We start from the raw sequence: 23,887 nt of genomic DNA, 5'->3' as shown, positions 1-23,887 counted from the left end.
GAGTGGGGGCCTGCTGGCAGGTGACCCTCACTGCTGGGGGGTGGGGGTGCTGGGGGACATGAGTGGGGCCTGCTGGCAGGTGACCCTCACTGATGGGGGGTGGGGGTGCTTGGGGACATGAGTGGGACATGAGTGGGGGCCTGCTGGCAGGTGGCCCTCACTGCTGGGGGGTGGGGGTGCTGGGGGACATGAGTGGGACATGAGTGGGGGCCTGCTGGCAGGTGACCCTCACTGCTGGGGGGTGGGGGTGCTGGGGGACATGAGTGGGGCCCTGATGGCAGGTGACCCTCACTGCTGGGGGGTGGGGGTGCTGGGGGACATGAGTGGGACATGAGTGGGGGCCTGCTGGCAGGTGACCCTCACTGCTGGGGGGTGGGGGTGCTCGGGGACATGAGCGGGGGCCTGCTGGCAGGTGCCCCTCACTGCTGGGGGGTGGGGGGTCTGGGGGACATGAGTGGGACATGAGTGGGAGCCTGCTGGCAGTTGACCCTCACTGCTGGGGGGTGGGGGTGAGGGGGGACATGAGTGGGGGCCTGCTGGCAGGTGACCCTCACTGCTGGGGAGTGGGGGTGCTGGGGGACATGAGTGGGGGCCTACTGGCAGGTGACCCTCACTGCTGGGGGGTGGGGGTGCTGGGGGACATGAGTGGGGGCCTGCTGGCAGGTGCACCTCACTGCTGGGGGGTGGGGGTGCTGGGGGACATGAGTGGGACATGAGTGGGGGCCTGCTGGCCAGTGACCCTCACTGCTGGGGGGTTGGGGTGCTGGGGGACATGAGTGGGGGCCTTCTGCCAGGTGCCCCTCACTTCTGGGGGTTGGGGGTGCTGGGGGACATGAGTGGGACATGATTGGGGGCCTGCTGGCAGGTGCCCCTCACTGCTGGGGGGTGGGGGTGCTGGGGAACATGAGTGGGGGCCTGCTGGCAGGTACCCCTCACTGCTGGGGGGTGTGGGTGCTGGGGGACATGAGTGGGAAATGAGTGGGGGCCTGCTGGCAGGTGACCCTCACTGCTGGGGGGTGGGGGAGCTGGGGCACATGAGTGGGGGCCTGCTGGCAGGTGCCCCTCACTGCTGGGGGGTGGGGGGTCTGGGGGACATGAGTGGGACATGAGTGGGAGCCTGCTGGCAGGTGACCCTCACTGCTGGGGGGTGGGGGTGAGGGGGGACATGAGTGGGGGCCTGCTGGCAGGTGACCCTCACTGCTGGGGAGTGGGGGTGCTGGGGGACATGAGTGGGGGCCTACTGGCAGGTGACCCTCACTGCTGGGGGGTGGGGGTGCTGGGGGACATGAGTGGGGGCCTACTGGCAGGTGACCCTCACTGCTGGGGGGTGGGGGTGCTGGGGGACATGAGTGGGGGCCTGCTGGCAGGTGCACCTCACTGCTGGGGGGTGGGGGTGCTGGGGGACATGAGTGGGACATGAGTGGGGGCCTGCTGGCCAGTGACCCTCACTGCTGGGGGGTGGGGGTGCTGGGGGACATGAGTGGGGGCCTTCTGCCAGGTGCCCCTCACTTCTGGGGGTTGGGGGTGCTGGGGGACATGAGTGGGACATGATTGGGGGCCTGCTGGCAGGTGCCCCTCACTGCTGGGGGGTGGGGGTGCTGGGGAACATGAGTGGGGGCCTGCTGAAAGGTACCCCTCACTGCTGGGGGGTGTGGGTGCTGGGGGACATGAGTGGGAAATGAGTGGGGGCCTGCTGGCAGGTGACCCTCACTGCTGGGGGGTGGGGGAGCTGGGGCACATGAGTGGGGGCCTGCTGGCAGGTTCCCCTCACTGCTGGGGGGTGGGGGTGCTGGGGGACATGAGTGGGACATGAGTGGGGGCCTGCTGGGAGGTGCCCCTCACTGCTGGGGGGTGGGGGTGCTGGGGGACATGAGTGGGGGCCTGCTGGCAGGTGCCCCTCACTGCTGGGGGGTGGGAGTGCTGGGGGACATGAGTGGGGGCCTGCTGTCAGTTGATCCTCACTGCTGGGGGGTGGGGGTGCTGGGGGACATGAGTGGGACATGAGTGGGGGCCTGCTGGCAGGTGACCCTCACTGCTGGGGGGTGGGGGTGCTGGGGGACATGAGTGGGGGCCTGCTGGCAGGTGACCCTCACTGCTGGGGGGTGGGGTGCTGGGGGACATGAGTTGGTGATCACTAGTGCAACTTGACACATGGCCTGGCTGGGGGGCATGGCCATGGTGGACGGGCTGCCTGCGGGACATGGCCAGGGGTGCAGGGTAGTCCCCTGTCGTGTGGGATGCCTGCAGTGGCCGTGGAGGGGGTAGAGGGACACCTGGGAGGACCCACACTGCCAATTCACGTGTAGGACTCCCTGCGCACCACACTGCATACACGTAACCCGCTCTGACAGCAAATTCGTATGTGAAAGTTCCCACGCACCCCAGTAACACACGTACCCCGCTCGCACAGGGCCAATCGCATGTGAAAGTACCTGCGCACCCCAGTAACACACGTAGCCCGCTCTCACAAGGCCAATCGCATGTGAAACTTCCAGCGCACCCCAGTAATACATGTACCCCGATCGCGCAGGGCCAATCACGTGTGAAATTTCCCGCGTGCCCCAGTAATACACGTACCCCGCTCGCACAGGGCCAATTGCATGTGAAAGTTCCCGTGCACCCCAGTAATACACGTACCCCACTCGCACAGGGCCAATCGTGTGTGAAAGTTCCCGCACATCCCAGTAATACACGTACCCCGCTCGCACAGAGCCAATCGCATGTGAAAGTACCCGCTCACGCCAATAATACACGTACCCCACTCGCACAGGGTCAAACGCATGTGAAAGTTCCAGCGCACCCCAGTAACACACGTACCCCACTCGCACAGGGCCAATCGCATGTGAAAGTCCCCGCGCACCCCAGTAACACACGTACCCCGCTCGCACAGGGCCAATTGCGTGTGAAAGTTCCTGCGCACCCCAGTAACACACGTACCCCGCTCGCACAGGGCCAATCACGTGCGAAATTTCCCGCGCACCCCAGTAACACACGTACCCCGCTCGCACAGGGCCAATCGCGTGTGAAAGTTCCAGCGCACCCCAGTAACACACGTACCCCGCTCGCACAGAGCCAATCACGTGTGAAAGTACCCGCGCACCCCAGTAACACACGTACCCCTCTCGCACAGGGCCAATCGCGTGTGAAAGTTTCCGCGCACCCCAGTAACCCATGTACCCACTCGCACAGGGCCAATCGTGTGTGAAAGTACCCGCGCACCCCAGTAACACACGTACCCCGCTCGCACAGGGCCAATCGCGTGTGAAAGTTTCCGTGCACCCCAGTAACTCACGTCCCCCTCTCACACAGGGCCAATGACGTGTGAAAGTTCCTGTGCACCCCAGTAACACACGTACCCCACTCGCACAGGGCCAATCGCATGTGAAAGTACCCGCGCACCCAGTAACATACGTACCCCGCTCGCACAGGGCCAATCACATGTGAAAGTTCCTGCGCACCCCAGTAACACACGTACCCCGCTCGCATAGGGCCAATCGCGTGTGAAAGTTCCTGCGCACCCCAGTAATACATGTACCCCGCTCGCACAGGGGGTGCTCGGGGACATGAGCAGGGGCCTGTTGGCAGGTGCCCCTCACTGCTGGGGGGTGGGGGTGCTGAGGGACATGAGTGGGACATGAGTGGGGGCCTGCTGGCAGGTGCCCCATACTGCTGGGGAGTGAGGGTGCTGGGGGACATGAGTGGGACATGAGTGGGGGCCTGCTGGCAGGTGACCCTCACTGCTTGGGGGTGGGGGTGCTAGGGGACATGAGTGGGGGCCTGCTGGCAGGTGACCCTCACTGCTGGGGGGTGGGGGTGCTGGGGGACATGAGTGGGACATAAGTGGGGGCCTGCTAGCAGGTGACCCTCACTGCTGGGGGGTGGGGGTGCTGGGGGACATGAGTGGGGGCCTGCTGGCAGGTGCACCTCACTGCTGGGGGGTGGTGGTGCTGGGGGACATGAGTGGGACATGAGTGGGGGCCTGCTGGCCGGTGACCCTCACTGCTGGGTGGTGGGGGTGCTGCGGGACATGAGTGGGGGCCTGCTGGCAGGTGCCCCTCACTTCTGGGGGTTGGGGGTGCTGGGAGACATGAGTGGGACATGAGTGGGGGCCTGCTGGCAGGTGCCCCTCACTGCTGGGGGGTCGGGGTGCTGGGGGATATGAGTGGGGGCCTGCTGGCAGGTACCCCTCACTGCTGGATGGTGGGGGTGCTGGGGGACATGAGTGGGACATGAGTGGGGGCCTGCTGGCAGGTCCCCCTCACTGCTGGGGGATGGGGGTGCTGGGGGACATGAGTGAGACATGAGTGGGGGCCTGCTGGCAGGTGTCCCTCACTGCTGGGGGGTGGGGGTGCTGGGGGACATGAGTGGGGGCCTTCTGGCAGGTGACCCTCACTGCTGGGGGGTGGGGGTCCTGGGGGACATGAGTGGGGGCCTGCTGGCAGGTGACCCTCACTGCTGGGGGGTGGGGTGCTGGGGGACATGAGTTGGTGATCACTAGTGCAACGTGACACATGGCCTGCCTGGGGGGCATGGCCATGGTGGACCGGCTGCCTGCGGGACATGGCCAGGGGTGCAGGGTAGTCTTTTTTTATTTTTTTATTTTTTTATTATTGTTATAACTGAACTAAATCAGCTTTACAATATTTTAACATTCTCAATTCTACATTTCCATATTTCTAAACAGAGAGAAAAAAAAAACTGTAAAAAGTATAAAAAGATACACATGAGCAACCATACATTCAATAAAAATTAGATTGAATATCACCATACATTACAAAGGATCATCTAATCGGATATTGTAACCACTACACCCATTGCAAACACTGCTAAAAGGATTTTGCAGAATAGAATAAGAACAAGAACAGAAGAGATAGCATAATCTTTAGATTTTAAAATGATTAAAATAATTACACTTAAGCACGCAATCAATCAAAGGGAGAGGGGAAAGGTCAAAGTCACTTCATGCCCCTTTAGCTCAATACTTCATTTTATAAATCACTAAAATTATTTCAAGCTGCCTATACAGTTTAATTCTTTACAATATCCCTTCGGTTCCGAAATTCAGAGAGGTGGTTCGTGCCCATCTCTGCAGATTTAGCATCTGATGGTATATATGTACTTAATATTTCAGTTATGTGAGCAATATCATTTTTTAATCAAGTTCTTGGTAAACATCATTTTTACCGGGGTATACCTATCTGGTTATTTCTTCATTATTCTCTTCATTCATGATTTTCTCCCTCAATTTATCTTGCTTCCTGATTACTTGTCATCTAATTTTAAATCATTTAAGTAAGCAATAGTAGCAAGCCTTAAAGTAGTTGTACGCCCACAGTAAATTAGCCACCAAAGGGACTCTGATGTAATTTGTGTATATTCATACAGCAGTGGTTTGAAATACAGCTCCTGTCTTTGTTTAAGAGCTACACATTCTGTGAGCAGATGTCGTAGAGTTTCTGATATATCATTAATCTTACAGAACCGGCATACATTTCTCTCATTTGTTATCATTTTGCGTTTAGCTTCCAATTCTCGTGTCTTATGTAAGTTGAACCTCAATCTCATAAATTGCTTTCTATGTTCATTTGACGGGGATCTGAGTAAATAAGGTTCCACTACAGTACACCTTTTATGTAAAAAGGCATTTTTTGGGAAGTCAAGATACCTCATACATGTCTCGCGAGTACGAGACCAATCTTGGATAAATATCTTAGTTTTTACTCTGCTTGGGTTCGTGATAAGATCGTCTAGAGAAAGTTCAGCATCTGCAAGAGCTTCAATTGTGATATGCCGCCATTTCACCATAAACTGATCGCTGGTTGTAAACATGTAATCAGCAAGCGTGTTTATCAGTTTATGTGTGCCAAGGGCTAAAATACATTTCCTGAATAGTGATATCATTTGCCAGGTATAACGCGCATATAAAGATATCAACCCCAATTCAGTCCTAATCCAAGCTATAGGTACACATTTTGGTAGACCTAAAATTCGCTTCCAGAATTTACTCTCGTAGCGCTGCCATATATTTCTTACTATATAGGGCCTTGTTTCAGCTCCGTAGAGCAATACTGGGGTTACTTTCTGCTTAAAATATGTTAGTGCCGGGGTGATAGTAAATTTACCATATTTACCCTGAATAATTAGGGCCTGTGAGATCATCATATCCAACTTCATATTAAGATTCTGCAGGAATATTTTATTACTTGGTCCATCAATAACAACTCCTAGGTATGTGTATTGTATTACTCTTTCTAGTGCCTGATCTTGTAAGCTCCACTTAAGTGCTTTTTGTTTCTTGTTTCTGTATCCTCTCACAGTTGGATTACAAATCATTACTTTAGTTTTATTCATGTTTACAACTAGCATGTTCTCAGTAACATATCTTGCAAGTGCATCAAGCAGGTTTTGTAGGCCACGGGGTGTCTTTGATATTAATACCAAATCATCTGCATAAAGCAAGGCAGCAATTGATTTCCCTGCCAGTTTTGGAGCATCAGACATGGTTTCCTTAAAGGCTTTACCTATATCCGAGATGAAGAAATTAAACAGAGTAGCTGCCAATATGCAGCCTTGTCTTAACCCTCTATAAGTTGTAATGTCCGAGGTAAGACGGCCTTGTAGATTCAATCTCACTCTTATGGTGGTTTCAGTGTGTAACATATTAATCAGATTGCTTAAGTACAAGGGACACTCTTCACGGTCCAATTTATCCATCAATATAGATCTTATCACTGAATCGAATGCCGCTCTAAAATCAACAAACACAAAATGAAGCGGTTGTTTTAGCGAACTGTGATGTTGAATTAGAGCAGTTATTGTCATCAGATTTATAGACGTCCCCATGCCTGCTACAAATCCTGTTTGGTGCGGATCTTGTTTCTCGCATGTTCCAACCCAATTGTTAAAGTCTCTCAAGATAAACCTACAAAATATTTTACCCGGAATGTCCAATAGTGCTATAGGTCTATAGTTAGCTGGTTTGGATCTATCGCCTTTTTTGAAAATAGGAACCACCACAGACGATTTCCAGGATTTTGGGATACAGTTGGTTTGTTGTACATGTGTAAAGATATTATATAGGATCGTGGCCCAGGTCTCAGAATGCTGTTTCATCATATAATTAGTTAGGCCATCAGGGCCCGGAGCTCTTGAGTTAGAGGCTTTTAAGATATACATCAATATATCTTCTCTAGTTATTTGTAATAACTTCATATTATCGTTTACTAACACAGGGCTATTTTGCTTGACCTTTGGGTCAGCATAAAGCTCCGTGTAATAACGTACCCAGATTATTTCAGGTACCCCATTAATCTGTACCGGGCCCTGTTTCAAATGTGTAGCTGCATTGAGAAGAGCCCAAATTTGGGCTATATTTTTAGTCATGATTTCTTTAAGAATTTCTTCCCCATCAGTTTGATATAAAATGGATCTATGTATGCGTACCCATGCTGTATATGCACGTTGAAGCTTACGAATAGTATCAAACCTCATACTCATTGGCAATAATAGTGCTACTTTCTTATCTCGTCTCAGAGTTGCCTTCCGTTTTTGCACCTGTTCATCTGGACAATGTCTAGGCGCAAAATACGTATGTGTTCGTGTCGTCGAATGCACTCTGAACATTTGAAGTGTAACATTATATGGCTCTTTAGTCCACATGTTGTTCACCTGTTTTCTCAGTAGCTCTTTGTTCAATTCAGTCAGTGAGTGATCAGTCCACTTAAATCGAGTTCTAGAATTGTTTACTGTTAGATGGGTTACATAGCGTTCTGTTTCCGTCATTGGAGGCTCTTTTATACAATTCCATTGAGCAGTTAGCATAAGGTGGTCACTCGCTTTCTGTGGTATCACTTTAAATGTAACAATATTTTGAAACATGATTTTATCAGTATAAATGTAGTCAATAGTAGAGCCACTCGACCCCCTACGCCAAGTTTGACTAGGAGGTATATCATCAGGTATAGCACCATTAAGCATCGTCATATTTCGGCTGCGCATCACATTCGTCCATGTTTCATACATTAGGACTCTTTTCCTAATAGGTATTTCTAGACATTGCATGTTTAGGTCACCTACAAGAATAACATTCGTTATTTCTGGGGCCATGGAGATTAAATTAAAAAAATTCTCCAGCTCTCTTATAAACGTCTTATCAGTTATTGCAACCGGATTCCGGTAAATATTAATGATAGCTAAACACCCGCCAACATATGAGACTTTAGCTAGTTGCATAAATATATTAGGGGCCGCCCATGGGGTAATAGATAGACCTCTTCCCATTTTAGTGGCAATCAACAGCCCAGCCGATGGTCGTCCTTTTTTATTTGATTTGGCAGCCACAAAAACTATTTCATGATTGTTCCATACTGGACAGTCTACCAGCCAGGTCTCTTGTAGGGCCACTATATCGTAATCATTCAGTGTGTTATCATTTTCCACGAGGAGATGGGTATGACCACAGGAGTTCCAGCTAGCTAATGTCAACACAACAACTTGTCGCTCCTTGCATTATGATCTTTGATGGTCAGTTCTATATCCCTTATACTCTGGACCTTTTATCATCCCATTTGAATCTCCTATGCTTTGCCTATTATAAATGTTTAGAGTTCTAGTTGTTACAGTATCATTTGGGGCTTGTATTTGATCATAATTCGTTTTAGTTGCTAAAGTTGTAGGGTCAACTGCTAGCAGAAATCCCATGGTAAACAATTCCATCCTTGCTTGCCATATAGTATTTCTTACAAGGTTGGACGAAATCCATAAGCGTACGGCATCTAACTTCTCCTCATTTAAAAATTCAACTTGTTGTATATCAGTTGATGAGATGTCTCTTAACTCTTCAATATCTTCAAATATAGTTAACACACTTGTTCTATTTAGGTCGTACAATATATATGGCGCAGGGCGACATTTAAAGATGAATCTATGAAATAATTTAGGATCAAGTGCATGTTTTAGTTTCTTTCCTACATCTTCGTTCCCACGTTCTATCTCAGATCGTGAGTTGGATTCCACTTTCCTCTCACTGATTTGTGTTGCGTTTGGTTGGAATGTTGGGGTGTTATTAGTAAATTGCATTTGACCCTTCTCCACTCTGGTGTTTGTTAAAGAGGCTTGTTCTTGTTTCCATCTTAGATATTCATCGATCGATCTTTGGATCGTCTCTCTAATATCTTTCATAATATCTACAGGCAATTCTTTGGTTGATATAATGCTTGGATTTTCGGTCATTGTTATATCACCGCTTTTTTGTGAGATTTCTTGAGCAGCTCCCACCAGAGCTGTTATAGGTATAGTATTAGTTGTCGGATTACTCACAATTCGTTGTGCTTGGATTTGTTCTTCAATCCCTTTTTTGGCTAGCAATGACACTAAGTGATCTAGTGGTGCATAATCATTAGATGGCGCAGCATTGGGAAGTTGGCTGGACACCGGTTCTCTAGCCTGTTTTAAGTTAGTATAATTAACATTTAACCTTTTTGTACCCACAGCTCTGGTTTGGTTAACAATTTGAAGTCGCTTCAAAAATTGGTTAGTGGCGGTTTTCGTAGGTCGTGAGATGTTATTTTGATTCTTAGTTTTTTTTTTTAATTATTATTAATTCTGGAAACATGTTTCTCATTTTGCTTAGAGCTGAAATCGAATATGTTATAGACGCCATTCCCCTTATCAATACGGCTCATAGCAAGTTTGTCTTCATTCGTTTTAGCAGATGCCAGATAATCGACTGAGACCAGTTTATTATTAACGTGTGAGAGATTTTCAACGGATACCCGTTCTTTAGTGGCTAGTGCAGTAGGTTCTACTACTGTTGGTGCGCAACTATCACAACCACTTGGAACTTCTGCATCTTCAATTGTAACTGGGCGTATGATAGCATCAATTAAGGGCAGGGCCATTATTACATTGGCAATTTTATCTTTCCCAGTTATCTCAGGTATCATTGTCATACATTCGCGCATTCTCTCATCTTTTGAAATCTTACATGATTCCTGGTCACCCTTATCTATATAGCTAGACATTTTAATTAGTTTCTTAGTGATCACTTCTAGTTGTTCAGCCTGCCGGTTTATTTTTGTGTCTAGAGTCTCAAATAATTTAAATAGAGACATAATCGATATATTTATTGCATTCAGTGTTATTTCGACCAATGAGACATTATTGTTTTGTCTGCCATTAATGTCTTCTGTTTTCCCCAAGTTCATATTTAATTTTTTGTAGGGGGCACGTGGTGTTGGGTACACAAAGGATGATATTAGGTCTCTGGGGCACTGTGTATGATGATCGAAAAGGCTCGGCGAACCATAAAGGCTACCATCATTTCCTTTAGTTCTATCATTGATAATAGGGGATTCAGACATCTCCATACAAATTCCCACTTCATTGCTGTTGGAATCATCTATATTAGGTTTATTCAACCCAATAGGACTTTCAGTAGCTTCCTGTATCTCTACGTTCGCGTTACCACTACCTGCCACCATTGTATGGTGCTGCGACTCAAGATGGCACAGAATACTAGGATTTTGTGTAGTTAGATCAATCAGGGGACATTCCTCTGTCCCTTTAGACTCATGTTGAGTTATACATAACTCATTTGCAATAATAGTATCAGAAATAGAAACATTGAGATTTGCAGATTTCAGGTGAGATACCGGAGCTTCAGTTCCCGTATTACTGGACCGCTCAATTCGATTGTTCATGCCCATCGGGGAAGATGGCTCCACGTCATCTCTGGGTGAGCAAAACCCTCTTATGTCACCACTAAGGTTCCTTTGCTCTAATATCATAGTAGGCATACCTCCCAATTTTTTTTTTAAGACGATGGTTGGGGAGGATTTGGGAGTTACTGCCTTAAGATTTACCGAGGCTCTTGTAACAACAATGTTAGCTGGCATCCCAGTCGTCAGTGTATATGTAATTCCTTTCATTCCGTACAGTTATCAAATTGTTGAGCGTCGTCAAATGCGCAAAACCGCTTAGTATTTGATCTAACTCGGCAGCTCTCGTCCAATCACAATCGTCTTGTCAATGATGATAACAATCTGTAATGTGAATTTTCACGACACATATAGAAACATCAGTTTACGTAGTTGTCTAGGGAATAGCACAAGGAGTTATTTATATAGCCCTGCGTTACCTCAGAAGAGGCCCTTAGCTAAGCTAATTCACTGTTCGATCAGAGTTACTAGCGGTCCGGCCAGTCACACTCTTCCCCCTACCAAGGCAGTCTCATATATTAGTTCAAGTGGCTTACCGCGAACCAGCAATCAAACAGCATAAAACAGCCTCTCGAATGCCCTTCACTCCAACGGGCTTAACGCCACAAGGGCGCTCCGGACTGCCTTTTAGCCTACTTCCGGATGGGCGTGGCTTGATGACGTCGAGTATTAGGGGCGCGCTCTTCAACTGCTACAGCTCCAGCTGTAGCCTTACGCGAATCGGCGCGTCTCCACAAGAATAGCACGGCAGTTTCAGGCAATCTTAAACGTGCTCAGGGATAGCTGCAATGTCACCAGGCAGCATAAAACAGCCTCTCGAATGCCCTTCACTCCAACGGGCTTAACCTGCAGGGTAGTCTCCGTTCGTGTGGGCTGTCTGCAGGGGCTGTGGAGGGGGTAGAGGGGACACCTGGGAGAACCCACACTGCCAATTCATGTGTAGGACTCCCCGCGCACCACACTGCATACACGTAACCCGCTCTGACAGAAAATTTGTATGTGAAAGTTCCCACGCACCCCAGTAACACACGTACCCCGCTCGCACAGTGCCAATCGCGTGTGAAAGTACCTGCGCACCCCAGTAACACAAGTACCGCGCTCGCACACGGCCAATCGCGTGTGAAAGTTCCAGCGCACACCAGTAATACACGTACCCCGCTCGCACAGGGCCAATCGCGTGTGAAATTTCCCGCGCACCCCAGTAATACACGTACACCGCTCGCACAGGGCCAATCACGTGTGAAAGTTCCCACGCACCCCAGTAACACAGGTACCCCGCTCCCACAGGGCCAATTGCGTGTGAAAGTTCCCGTGCACCCCAGTAATACACACACCCCGCTCGCACAGGGCCAATCGTGTGTGAAAGTTCCCGCACATCCCAGTAATACACATACCCCGCTCGCACAGAGCCAATCGCGTGTGAAAGTACCCGCGCACCCCAGTAATACACGTACCCCACTCGCACAGGGTCAATCGCGTGTGAAAGTTCCAGCGCACCCCAGTAACACACGTACCCCAATCGCACAGGGCCAATCGCATGTGAAAGTACCCGCGCACCCCAGTAACACATGTACCCCGCTCGCACAGGGCCAATCGTGTGTGAATGTTCCCACGCACCCCAGTAACACACGTACCCCACTTGCACAGGGCCAATTGCGTGTGAAAGTTCCTGCGCACCCCAGTAACACACGTACCCCGCTCGCACAGGGCCAACCGCGTGTGAAAGTTCCAGCGCACCCCAGTAACACACGTACCCCGCTCGCACAGGGCCCATCACGTGTGAAAGTACCCGCGCACCCCAGTAACACACGTACCCCGCTCGCACAGGGCCAATCGCATGTGAAAGTTCCCACGCACCCCAGTAACCCATGTACCCACTTGCACAGGCCAATCGCGTGTGAAAGTACCCGCGCGCCCCAGTAACACACGTCCCCCGCTCGCACAGGGCCAATGACGTGTGAAAGTTCCCACACACCCCAGTAACACATGTACCCCACTCACACAGGGCCAATCGCATGTGAAAGTACCCACGCACCCAGTAACACACGTAGCCCGCTCGCACAAGGCCAATCGCATGTGAAACTTCCAGCGCACCCCAGTAATACATGTACCCCGATCGCGCAGGTCCAATCACGTGTGAAATTTCCCGCGTACCCCAGTAATACACGTACCCCGTCCGCACAGGGCCAATTGCATGTGAAAGTTCCCGCGCACCCCAGTAATACAGTTACCCCGCTCGCACAGGGCCAATCACATGTGAAAGTACCCGCGCACCTCAGTAACACACGTACCCCGCTCGCACTGGGCCAATCGCACGTGAAAGTTCCCGTGCACCCCAGTAACACATGTACCCCGCTCGCACAGGGCCAATCGCGTGTGAAAGTACCTGCGCACCCCAGTAACACACATACCCCACTCACACAGGGCCAATCACGTGTGAAAGTTCCCGCGCACCCCAGTAACACACGTACCCCACTCGCACAGGGCCAATCACGTGTGAAAGTTCCCGCGCACCCCAGTAACACACGTACCCTGCTCGCACAGGGCCAATCGCGTGTGAAAGTTCCCAAGCACCCCAGTAACACATGTACCCCGCTCACACAGGGCCAATTGCATGTGAAAGTTCCCACGGACCCCAGTAACACACGTACCCTGCTCGCACAGGGCCAATCGCGTGTGAAAGTTCCCGCACACCCCAGTAACACATGTACCCCGCTCGCACAGGGCCAATTGCGTGTGAAAGTTCCCACGGACCTCAGTAACACACGTACCCTGCTCGCACAGGGCCAATCACATGGTAAACTCCCCGCGCCGGGGTGTACATGTATTCGGAGGGGTGCACGGGGAGTTTTACTGGCGTTTTCGTGGTTCGAGGCATGTGCGCCATGTACGGGATTTGTGCGCTGTGCACGGCGCACGGGGAGGGGTTGGGGGCGTAACTGGCACTGCTGCAGGGTCGCTGCGCCACTCTGCTCCACGGCTGGTTTTGGAGGCTAAAATCCATGAATACGCTGTGCGCAGAAATGGATTTTAGCGCTCGCGGCTGGCGCAGAAAGTCGCACGCGCACACTGTGTGCCAGCCGCGTGCGCCACTTGTGCGCTGAATTCTATCAATTACCCTGTAAATGAATCATTGGAAAGCAAATGGCGAGCAGAAAAGAACAGTCTCAGTAGATCCACCTTCACCTTGCACCATTGCAACTACAAAACAGAAATAAGAAAAGCCAAAAAACCCCACTACAACAATCGGATTCTCAACTGTGGAAACCACAGCAAAGAAATCCACATAATCCTATCTTAGTTTGTTAAACCTGCTTGTACCTCTGCAAAATCTACCCCATCACAATCACTCTGCGACTCTCTTTCCCTCCACTTCCACACCACTCCTCTCGACAGAATGACTTCCCTTAACAAACTGTCCCTACTCCCCCCAAAAATACCTCCCAATCCAACAACCACCCCCTCCTGCCACCGCAACTCCCACCTTACCCATCTTTGACTCCTTCAAACCAATCTCCAGAGAAGAATTCTTTGAACTTCTATCCGCTCGCAAACCCTCTGGTTCCCCCCTAGACCACTGCCCCACCTCAGTCCTCAAAGAAATATTCTCGACCACCTGCCCAGGAAAGCATGCAAGAACCATCCTAAACAACTCGGGAATCTTTCCTGATGCCTTCAAAATTGCACATGTGAAGACTCTTCTTAAAAAACCATCCCTTGACCCCCTCGGCCCCAAAGTTACCGTCACATCTCGAAAACCAGATTCCTTGCAAAATTTATGAGCCAAACTGCATACTCCAACAACCTCCTTGACCCCGCCCAATCAGGCTTCAGACCACGACATGCAACCGAAACCACTCTGGCCTCCATCTGGGGTGATCTTAAGATCACTGCAACCTCATCAGGATGCGCTGCACTAATTCTCCTTGACCTGTCTGCAGCCTTCGACACAATCAACCATTCAATCCTCCATGGCCGCCTCCACTCCTTAGGAATCCATGGAACCGCTCTCAAATGGATTGCCTCCTTCCTCAACAACAGGAAACAAATAACCCTCCTCTCCCACTTTGTCTCGGCTGCTCGCCCAGTAAATACTGGAGAGCCACAAGGCACATGCCTATCAGCTCTCCTATTCAACCTCTATATGTCCACCCTCCCTGAAATCATCCCCTTGCACAATATCCTGTGCTACAATTACGCTGACGATATCCAAATCATCCTTAAACTCCACAACTCAAACTCCAACTCTCAGCCTGACCTTGCAGCCTGCCTCCTAGATATCGACCATTGGATGACTACAAACCATCTCCTCCTAAACCCCACTAAAACCAAAATCATGCTATGCGGCAACACTGCGCTCCTCCCACTCCCCTGGCCCCCCTACATGGGCTAATCGCCCACCCCTTCCATCACAGTAAAAAACCCTGGATGCACTATGGACTCTGGCTTGACCCTCTCCCGACAGATCAACAACGTATCTACATCTTGTCACTACCACCTCAAAATTCTCAGGTGCATTTTCCCTACCTCTCCTTCCCGAATAGGCTTGCTGCTATTATATCCATTGTTATGTCGAGACTGGACTATGCCAACTCTCTTTACCTAGGAGTCCCGGCATACCACCTCAATAAACTCCAAAGAGCGTAAAACGCTGCTGCTTAAATGCTACTAGCCCTTGGTCCAAGAGACCATACCTCCCCAGCTCTCAGAACCCTCCACTGGCTCCCAGTAGGATGTAGGGCCACTTTCAAGACCCTGTGCATCACCCATTGTGCAGTGCACAAGACAGCCCTCTTTACTTGCAAGATAAGCTGAAACCCTACCTCCCATCCCAACCACCAACTCCGTCAGGATCGGAGGATCGTCTTTCTCAGCATTAGCCCCGACTCTGTGGAACTCTTTTCCGCCTCACATCCGACACACGAAAGGCTATATGACATTCCGCAAATTACTAAAAAAACGTTATGTCTGAACTCCAACAACCGAATGACTAAATACACAACAAGACCCTCTAACAAGTGTTCAATGACTTCCGATCCTACCCGCAGGATAGGATAGATGGATAGAGTGGATGAAGGGAATGGACTGAGGGAATGGATGGATGGATGGAATGATGGAGAGAAAGGGTGGTGTGGATACATATATGAACCACAGATGAGTGGATGGTGGGGATGGAACGAATGGAGTGGATGGTGAGGATGGAATGCATAGAATGATTGGAAATGGTTGGAGTCGAAGGATGTTTGGATAGTGTGGATAGAGTGGATGAAATGGATGAAATAGATAGTGTGGATAGAGTGGATGAAATGGATAAAGTGGATGCAATGGATGAAATGAACATTGTGGATAGAGTGGATGAAAAGGATGACAGAGTTGAGTGGATGGAGCGTATGGAGTGGATAGAGTGGACGGAGTGGATGAAAGGGTTAGAGTGGATGGAGTGGATGGAGTGGCTGGAATGGATGGAGTGGCTGGAATGGATGGAGAGGTTAGAATGGATGGAGTGGTTGGAATGGATGGAGAGGTTGTAACGGATGGAGTGGTTGGAGTAGTTGGAGTGGATGGAGTGGATGGAGTGGGTGGAGTGGATATAGTGGATGAAATGGAGTGGATAGAGTGGATGAAATGGAGGAATTGAATAGTGTGGATAGAGTAGATGAAATGGAGTGGATGAAATGGAGTGGATAGAGTGGATGAAATGGAGTGAATAGAGTGGATGAAATTGATGAAAGAGTTAGAGTAGATGGAATGGATGAATGGTTTGGAGTGGATGGAGTGGATGGAATGGATGGAATGATGGAGTCGATGGAACCGATGGAGTGGATAGAGTGGATGAAATGGAATGGATAGAGTGGATGAAATTGAGGAAATGAACAGCGTGGATGAAATGATTAAATGAACAGTGTGGATAGAGTGGATGAAATGGAGTAATTGAATAGCATGGATGGAGTGGATGAAATGGTGAAAATGAATAGTGTGGATAGAGTGGATGACATGGATTAAATGAATAGTGCAGATAGAGGGGATGAAATGAATAGTGTGGATATAGGGGATGAAATGGATAGTGTGGATAGAGTTTATAAAAATGGATAGTGTGGATAGAGTGGATAGAGTGTATGAAATGGATAGTGTGGATAGAGTGGGTGAAATGGATAGTGTGGATGGAACGGATATAGCAGTTGGAACAGATGAAAGAGTTAGAGTGGGTAGAATGGATGAAATGGATAGAGTGGATGGAATGGATGAAATGGATAGAGTGGATGGGATGGATAGAGTGGATGGAATGGATAGCCTGGATGGAATGGATAGCCTGGATGGAATGGACAGAGTGGATGGAATGGGCAGAGTGGGTGCAATGGACGAAGTGGGTGCAATGGATAGAGTGGGTGAAATGGATAGAATGAATAGAATGGATGGATCATTGTGTACCCTGCCCTCCTGTACCCCATGTTGTTCCTATATATTCGTGCCCACCCCTGTCGCTGTAATCCCAGCCCCTGTCTGTGTGTGGCCGTGTGTCACCCTGTTCCCTGCCATCCAGTTCACGTGCCTCATCTTGGGCACTTTAAAGATAAGCATCATATCACATCACTACGCTTATCTCTACTTTTCTCCATCAGTCAACTAGAACACAGGTATACCCCTGATTAATTCGGCCTAGCTGTTCACATACGAATGACCCCATGAACACCTCATCATTCTAATAAAGCGCAGCTAGCCAAGCACATTCCAGCCTAGTTGACCACATATGCGTCCTTCAGGCCCAACGCAGCCAGAACCCAGTCTAGGTGTCCACCCACCAGACTGCACACATACAAGTGATATCTCCAGCACCACACCTAGCTCTAGGATGAAGCTACCACCCAGCAATTACATCAGCTGCACACATATCCAGTGCACCAACGCACCCTATGACACTATCTCTCTCTACTGACCAGAATACGGCTCCCGAGGGCGTTCAACCTACCAGCGCTTTGAGGTCATACTAATGATATATAGATCGCTATATAAATGCCAAGTAACATAACATAACATTGTGTGCACTGGTCTCCATCTGGCACCACACTAAGCTGAGAGATACATGTATGGGTAAGTGATACCTGTCCACACAAACAGATATTGCTATGGAACGTGTTAACGCAGTGAGAAGTGAACATGTTAGAATATGATGGGTGGTCTGTCTGAGTCCTGTTGACTTCCTACATCTTATCAACCTCCTCACCATATGCCATGATTCCTGCCAAGAACATGAACTCCAACAGACCCAACTGGTAGGACCAACTGGTTTTGCTTGCCTGTCGGTTCTGAATCAATTATGCAACATGAATGTACCTCTCTCATCCACCTTTGGGCTAGTTCTGGGTTTTTCTCCCTTCTCACCTCCAACAGCCCTCCCCCTCAACTTCTTCTGGGTTCCCTTTCTCGATCTTTCACCCTAATGTTTAATTATTTACTGGCATCTGATGACAAAATACCCACCTGCACTGAGCGACCGACTTTCTGTGGCACTCCTCCACAATACCAGCACCGAAATCGTACCGTATATGTGCGTCACTTTAACGCACATTATAAAGTGGAGGAGTGCCACAAGGATACCTGTGTTATATGACAGGCGGTTGCTAGATTGGTTCCCTACCCATCCTAGCAACCGCCACATATATTCCAAAAGTGGCGCATTCATTCCAATTTCAGAAAAATGTGCCACCTTCAGAATAGGTTTTAAGTATCGAAAAGGTCGTTAATGCTTTCTCTGACCTTTTCGGTACTTAACACTCTCATCAGAATTGGGCCCTCACACTATAACACCAGTCTACAAGATATTTAACCAGATACCCTCTCAGGTCTAGGTGAAGAAATTGTGGGGTGCATTTGAAGGCCCCAAACAGAGCCCCTTTCACTTGAACAGCAGCATTTATACACTGCCAACAAAAACGGCCTTGCTTTGCTTTCCCTGTCACGAGTGGCAAGCATTTCAACACTGCAAGCAAAAACGGCCCTGCTTTGCTTTTATTTCAAATGAATGGCAAGAATTTCTACACTGCAACCAAAAATGCCCTTGCTTTACTTTTATTTCACATGGGGGGCAAGAACCAAAAACGGTGCTTGCTTTACCTTTCACATGAACAGCAGCCCTTTAAACACTGCAACCAAAAATGGACTGGTTTTTTCTCGTTGTTCATGTCAAATTAAAGAACCATAGGGAAAAGTGGCCTACCCATCATCATCTATGGACAAACAGCTAATGTAAATTCACCCAAGAAGGAGAAATCAAAGGATCCTGTGACCTGCAAGACAGGACTTTAAACATTAAAAGCAAAAACGGCCTGCACATGCGTGGAAATAATTTGGCTTTACAAAGCCATAGTGGAAAATTATAACACTGCTCACACAGAAAATGTCTGGGAAATATGATGTGAGGTGTGACCAAAGCAAATGTATATTAGGTTTCAACCCCAAAACTCCAGTCATCTTTGAAGAGACACCAACTGCAGGAAAAACCAGTTTGGGCTGAAGGCAGGAACTTCATAATGACAAAACCCCACTTCCCGCTGGATATGACACACATCCTCTAACAGGTAACCCCTGGGGTTCATACATTACAATGGCGACTAAAATAAGGTTAATAGCCGCCGATTATCACAAACGCGGCCATTGAGACCCTTTCATTTGAAAAAGTTGAAAGGCCCTGATGCCTTTGCTGGTTAATGTAGGTTATGTGCTGGGGGCCTAGGTGACCTAAATGAGGATGGTCAGTGGTCAGCGCCATATGTGGCTGACCATTTCACAATGGAGTGTAAATGCTCTACCAGGTAATGAGTATCACCTGTTAACTTTCCTTGAAGGTTAACGAACATTACAATGTGGGTGTCGTATAGCAAAATGAATGCCGTGGCAGACTGGCATCCCGAGTTTTATGCCTTGGGATGCCATTCCCTTCACCTACCTTTCCGCTGAATGGAGCTTTTCCCACAACGTTCCTGTAACTCGATTGGAGCCGAATATAGTCCAGTCTTAACTTTGCCGCTTGTGGATTGCTTTTATTTTTTGCCTAACTCGACTAAAGTTGAGATCTCATTAGGACACAGCAACCCACCAACTCGTTGCATGCATGCCCAATTATTGTTTGCAGATCTTACCTTAGAAGGATGTTCTGCACCCTCTGGCAGTTCGCTGCGCAGCCCAGTTCTGCGGGTGCCTACTCAGAGTAGGCAATCACCATTCGGCATCCAATCCCATCTAAAAAAAAAAGGTACGCCGCTGCCTAATGCCATTTCAGCCCCTCAGCGCGCCCGACCTGATGTGTATATGCATATTAGCCTGTGGAACAGTAGATGTCACTAAGACCATGTTAACTCTGTACCCAACTCTTCAGAAGCGGAAGTGTCTCGGTCTCGTGGGTTATACAGCAGCATTGGGGAAGGGCTGCAGTGGGAATCCTTCTGTGTCTCTTAAACTACGGGTGTATTTTGCATAATATTGCAATGCTGTGTCGTTTTCCACTGTCTGCGGCATACCTCACAAGTTTCTCAAAGGCGTTGAAATGTCTTGTTTTAGGCAAGCAAAAGCGTAAAGTCCATGACAGGGGTTGTGCTTGCGGTGAATGGAGACTGAGTCCTGGACGGGCGACATCTGCCAAAAACAGTGAGTTGGGAATACAAAGGAAGCAGCAGTGCCATCCCTAGACGGAGACGATGATACATCAAGCAACCATCTTACAGCAGTGAATTCGTCGTGCCTTATAAGCAGACATACGGAGGAATTACTATTATATAAAAAGTTTTTAATGATTATACAATTAATTTGGATAAAAATACCTCATGTTTTCGTAATGAATATATTAATAGAGATTCTTCTGTGTAATGGATACATTTTTTACAACTAAATCAAAAAGATGCTAAAAAATGATCCAATTTTATAAGTTACTTTTATCAAAACGTAACATTGTAAGGTTGGATGTGATATACCAACATAAAACCGTAAACAACTACATTTCAAGGGTATCAGGTATTAATATCGCCACATATATGGTCGCCGTAAATAATATCGCCGGGAAAATGTCGTGGCAATATTATTTGGGTGACCATATATGTGGCGATAGGGGCAAAAAAAAAAAATATATAAAATAAATAAATAAATAAAAACATTGGGGGTTGCGGGGGTGTCCCCCGCATGTTCCATGCAATAATGTTGCCACAAAAAACGACAATTTTTCGGCGATATTTTTGCATGGCGATATTTTTGTGGAGACATTATTACTGGAACTATTTCAAGATGGCAGCTCTGTCTCACAAACTGAAGTTCAGAAGTGCAGGAGGTAGCGCCAGTCAATTCGTTCACCTTTTGTTTGGTATCCCGATTTTCATTGCCTGTTAAAATACATGTCTGTTTCAAAATCGGGATCACAATGTAGAAAATAAAATGGCTGCCAATTTTAGCATGGTAAAGAGTGCAAAAAGGGTGGTGGTTTTACGATGGAGATGGGTGGGAATGGAAGGAAAAGCATATAGATTTGAGATATAGATGGGTGTTTAATGGGTAAGACGCATAGCCAAACTACACAAATGCATCCTCATATGTCATCTGCATTGAAAAGCATCAGAGACCCTCATTCAAACCCTTATTTGAAGCTCTTATGTTAAAGGTCTTATTTTAATGACAATAGTTTTGGCTTAAAGGTAGCGCTTTCAGCACCACCTAATAGCCAAACTAAAAATGTTAATTGTGTGAATTGCAAGCTTTCCTTTATATTCCTCAGCTGAGAGCATATAGAGAAGCATAGTTGGTTAGCTATCAACTTCAGGGATATATCCAATGAAGGGGTGCAGAGTGACATCTGATATAGTGACGTTTGAGTTACCTTTGGCGTAACTCAGAAATTGGAGGCAGAATGCACCCTGTCATTGAAAAGTACTCCTCTATATTTATGTGTTGCGTATAGCTCCCCTCTACAACATTTTTCACCCCTTGTTCTGTCCCATATGGGCCAGCATTGCAAAGGGTGTAGAGTGGAGGCATGAGGGAACTTGTTTGGGTTTCTTATCCTTTGTTGGCTAGGGGTGGGGTGGAGCCATGAGGGAAGGTGTAGAGTGTGGCTGTGTGGGGTTGATTGAAATGATGATTCAATGGAGTAATGTGGTGAAGAGTGGGGTGGAGTGGAGTGCAGTGGAGTTGGTTGGAGTGTTGTGGGGCGTAATGTAGAGTGATATTGAATTGGTGGAGGAGGATTGCAAGGGGTGGGTTGGTTTGGAGTAGAGTGGTGTGGAATTTTCTGGAGTGGGGGGATGATATATGATATGATATAAGTAATTTATAATGCTCCTGTACACAGGTGTTTCAAGGCACGACAAGACAAGGGAGCGTGGACAGAGGGAGGACAACACAAACGATTTTAGTAGGCCTTATGTCATTCAGGTCGTGCAAGTGAAGGGGGGAGTGCAATCAGGCAGCATAGCTATGAATAAGTGCGCGGCCAGTGCCAGGTAGAGGGAAGGGTGGAGTGCAATCAGAGCAGCATTGCTCTGAGTAAGTTCAGCAAGGGCAGCGCGGCTCTGGGTATGTGCAAGGAGGCAGGGGATTATAGTGATTACAGTTACAGCCCCCTAAATGTGTGGTAGGCGCGGAGGCAGTGCAGGGGAGACTGATCATGGGGGAGCCTGGTACCCAGTGAGACTCTAAGAGTAGCCAAGCAACCAGTCATTGCAGCAGACAGGTAGGTCAGCAAGAGAGGGAGATACAAAATAGAGAAGAAAGGAAGGTATTGAGCTGCTTCTGGAACTTCTGGGGATCCAACTCAATTTTGAGAGGGGCCGGGAGGCCATTCCAGAGGGATGGAGAAGTTTAGAGTGATTTGGGCTGGTATGGTGTTGAGTGGCGAAGAATGGTTTGGTGTAGGGAGTGGTTGGGTAGTGTCAAGTGATATGGAGTGGTGTAGAGTGGTATGGAGTGGTGTGGTGGAGTGGGATTATGTGGAGTGGAGAAGTGTGGGTTGGATTGGGTTGTTGTGGGTGGTGCAGTGGAGTAGTGTAGAGTGGTGTGCGCTGGGATGCGTTTAAGTGGAGTAGTGTGGAGAGATGTGGGATGGTGTGGTTGGGGTTATGTGGGGTGCAGTGGTGTGGTGAGTGGTAAAGTGTGGAGCAGTGTCTAGGGAGATATGTGGGTTGGTGTGGATTGGTGCAGACTGGTGTGTGCTGGGTGGTGGGTAAGGGTTTGTTGTGTGGTGGGCTACTGTGTGGTGGAGGGGAGTAGAGTGTAGTGAGGTGTTTCAGAATGGTGTGGAATGATGAGGAAGAGATATGGGTAGGGTGTGGTGGTGTAGGGTGAATTGGTGTGGTATGATCTGAGGTGTTATGGCATGGAGTGATATTGGTTGGGTGGTGTGGTTTTGGGTTATGATGCTGTGGAGTGCTGTAGGGTGGTATAGAGTGTGATGCAGTGGGATGTGGAAGAGGTATGCTATAGAGTGGTGTGCAATGGTGTGGGATATAGTAGGGTGGGTTCGAGTAGAGGGTGTGGAGTGTGATGTTGTGTGGTTTGGAGTTGGCTGGAGCTATGTAGAATGTGGTGGATGTGGTGGAGTGTGGTTGTGTGGTGTTAATTGTTTGGGGTTTGTTGGGGTGCAGGGTTGGGTTAGAATAGAGCAAAATAGTGTGGAGTGGAATAGTGTGTCATGGTTTATTACACGGCACACTCCAGCCAGGGAACTCCTTCCCCTACAATGAATGTGGTGCACAATAAAACGCTTTTTATTTTTAATATACTGCAGATTCTTTGAGTAGACCTCCAACCCGTCTCGCATCCAACCTCCACAGACACACAGTGTCACAATGGACTAGGAACCAGGCCGTTGTGTATTAATAAGATATTTTATTCATGTATTATTCAATGTAAATGAGGATAATCAAAATACAACAGCCACCAAAGTTGAGGCAACACAAATGCAATATCCTATCTAGAGCGACCAAGTGGAAATGGGCTGTTACACTCGCTTTTGTTATAATGACAAAAAGGAAAATACAATCCGGTTGAAGTAAACTGTTACACTTGGTTTTGTTTTAATGACAAAACAGGAAAATAACAATTCCACATAAAGTGATGGCACTCCCCCCTGCCACACTCCCCCCCAAACATCAATTAAACTTGATTGCTTTGAATGGAAGGCAGTGGCAAAG

Source organism: Ambystoma mexicanum, chromosome 4q, assembly GCF_040938575.1.
Source record: "Ambystoma mexicanum isolate Mex_15411 chromosome 4q, UKY_AmexF1_1, whole genome shotgun sequence".
NCBI classification, from domain to species: Eukaryota; Metazoa; Chordata; class Amphibia; order Caudata; family Ambystomatidae; genus Ambystoma; species Ambystoma mexicanum.
This window is presented reverse-complemented; position numbering follows the sequence as displayed.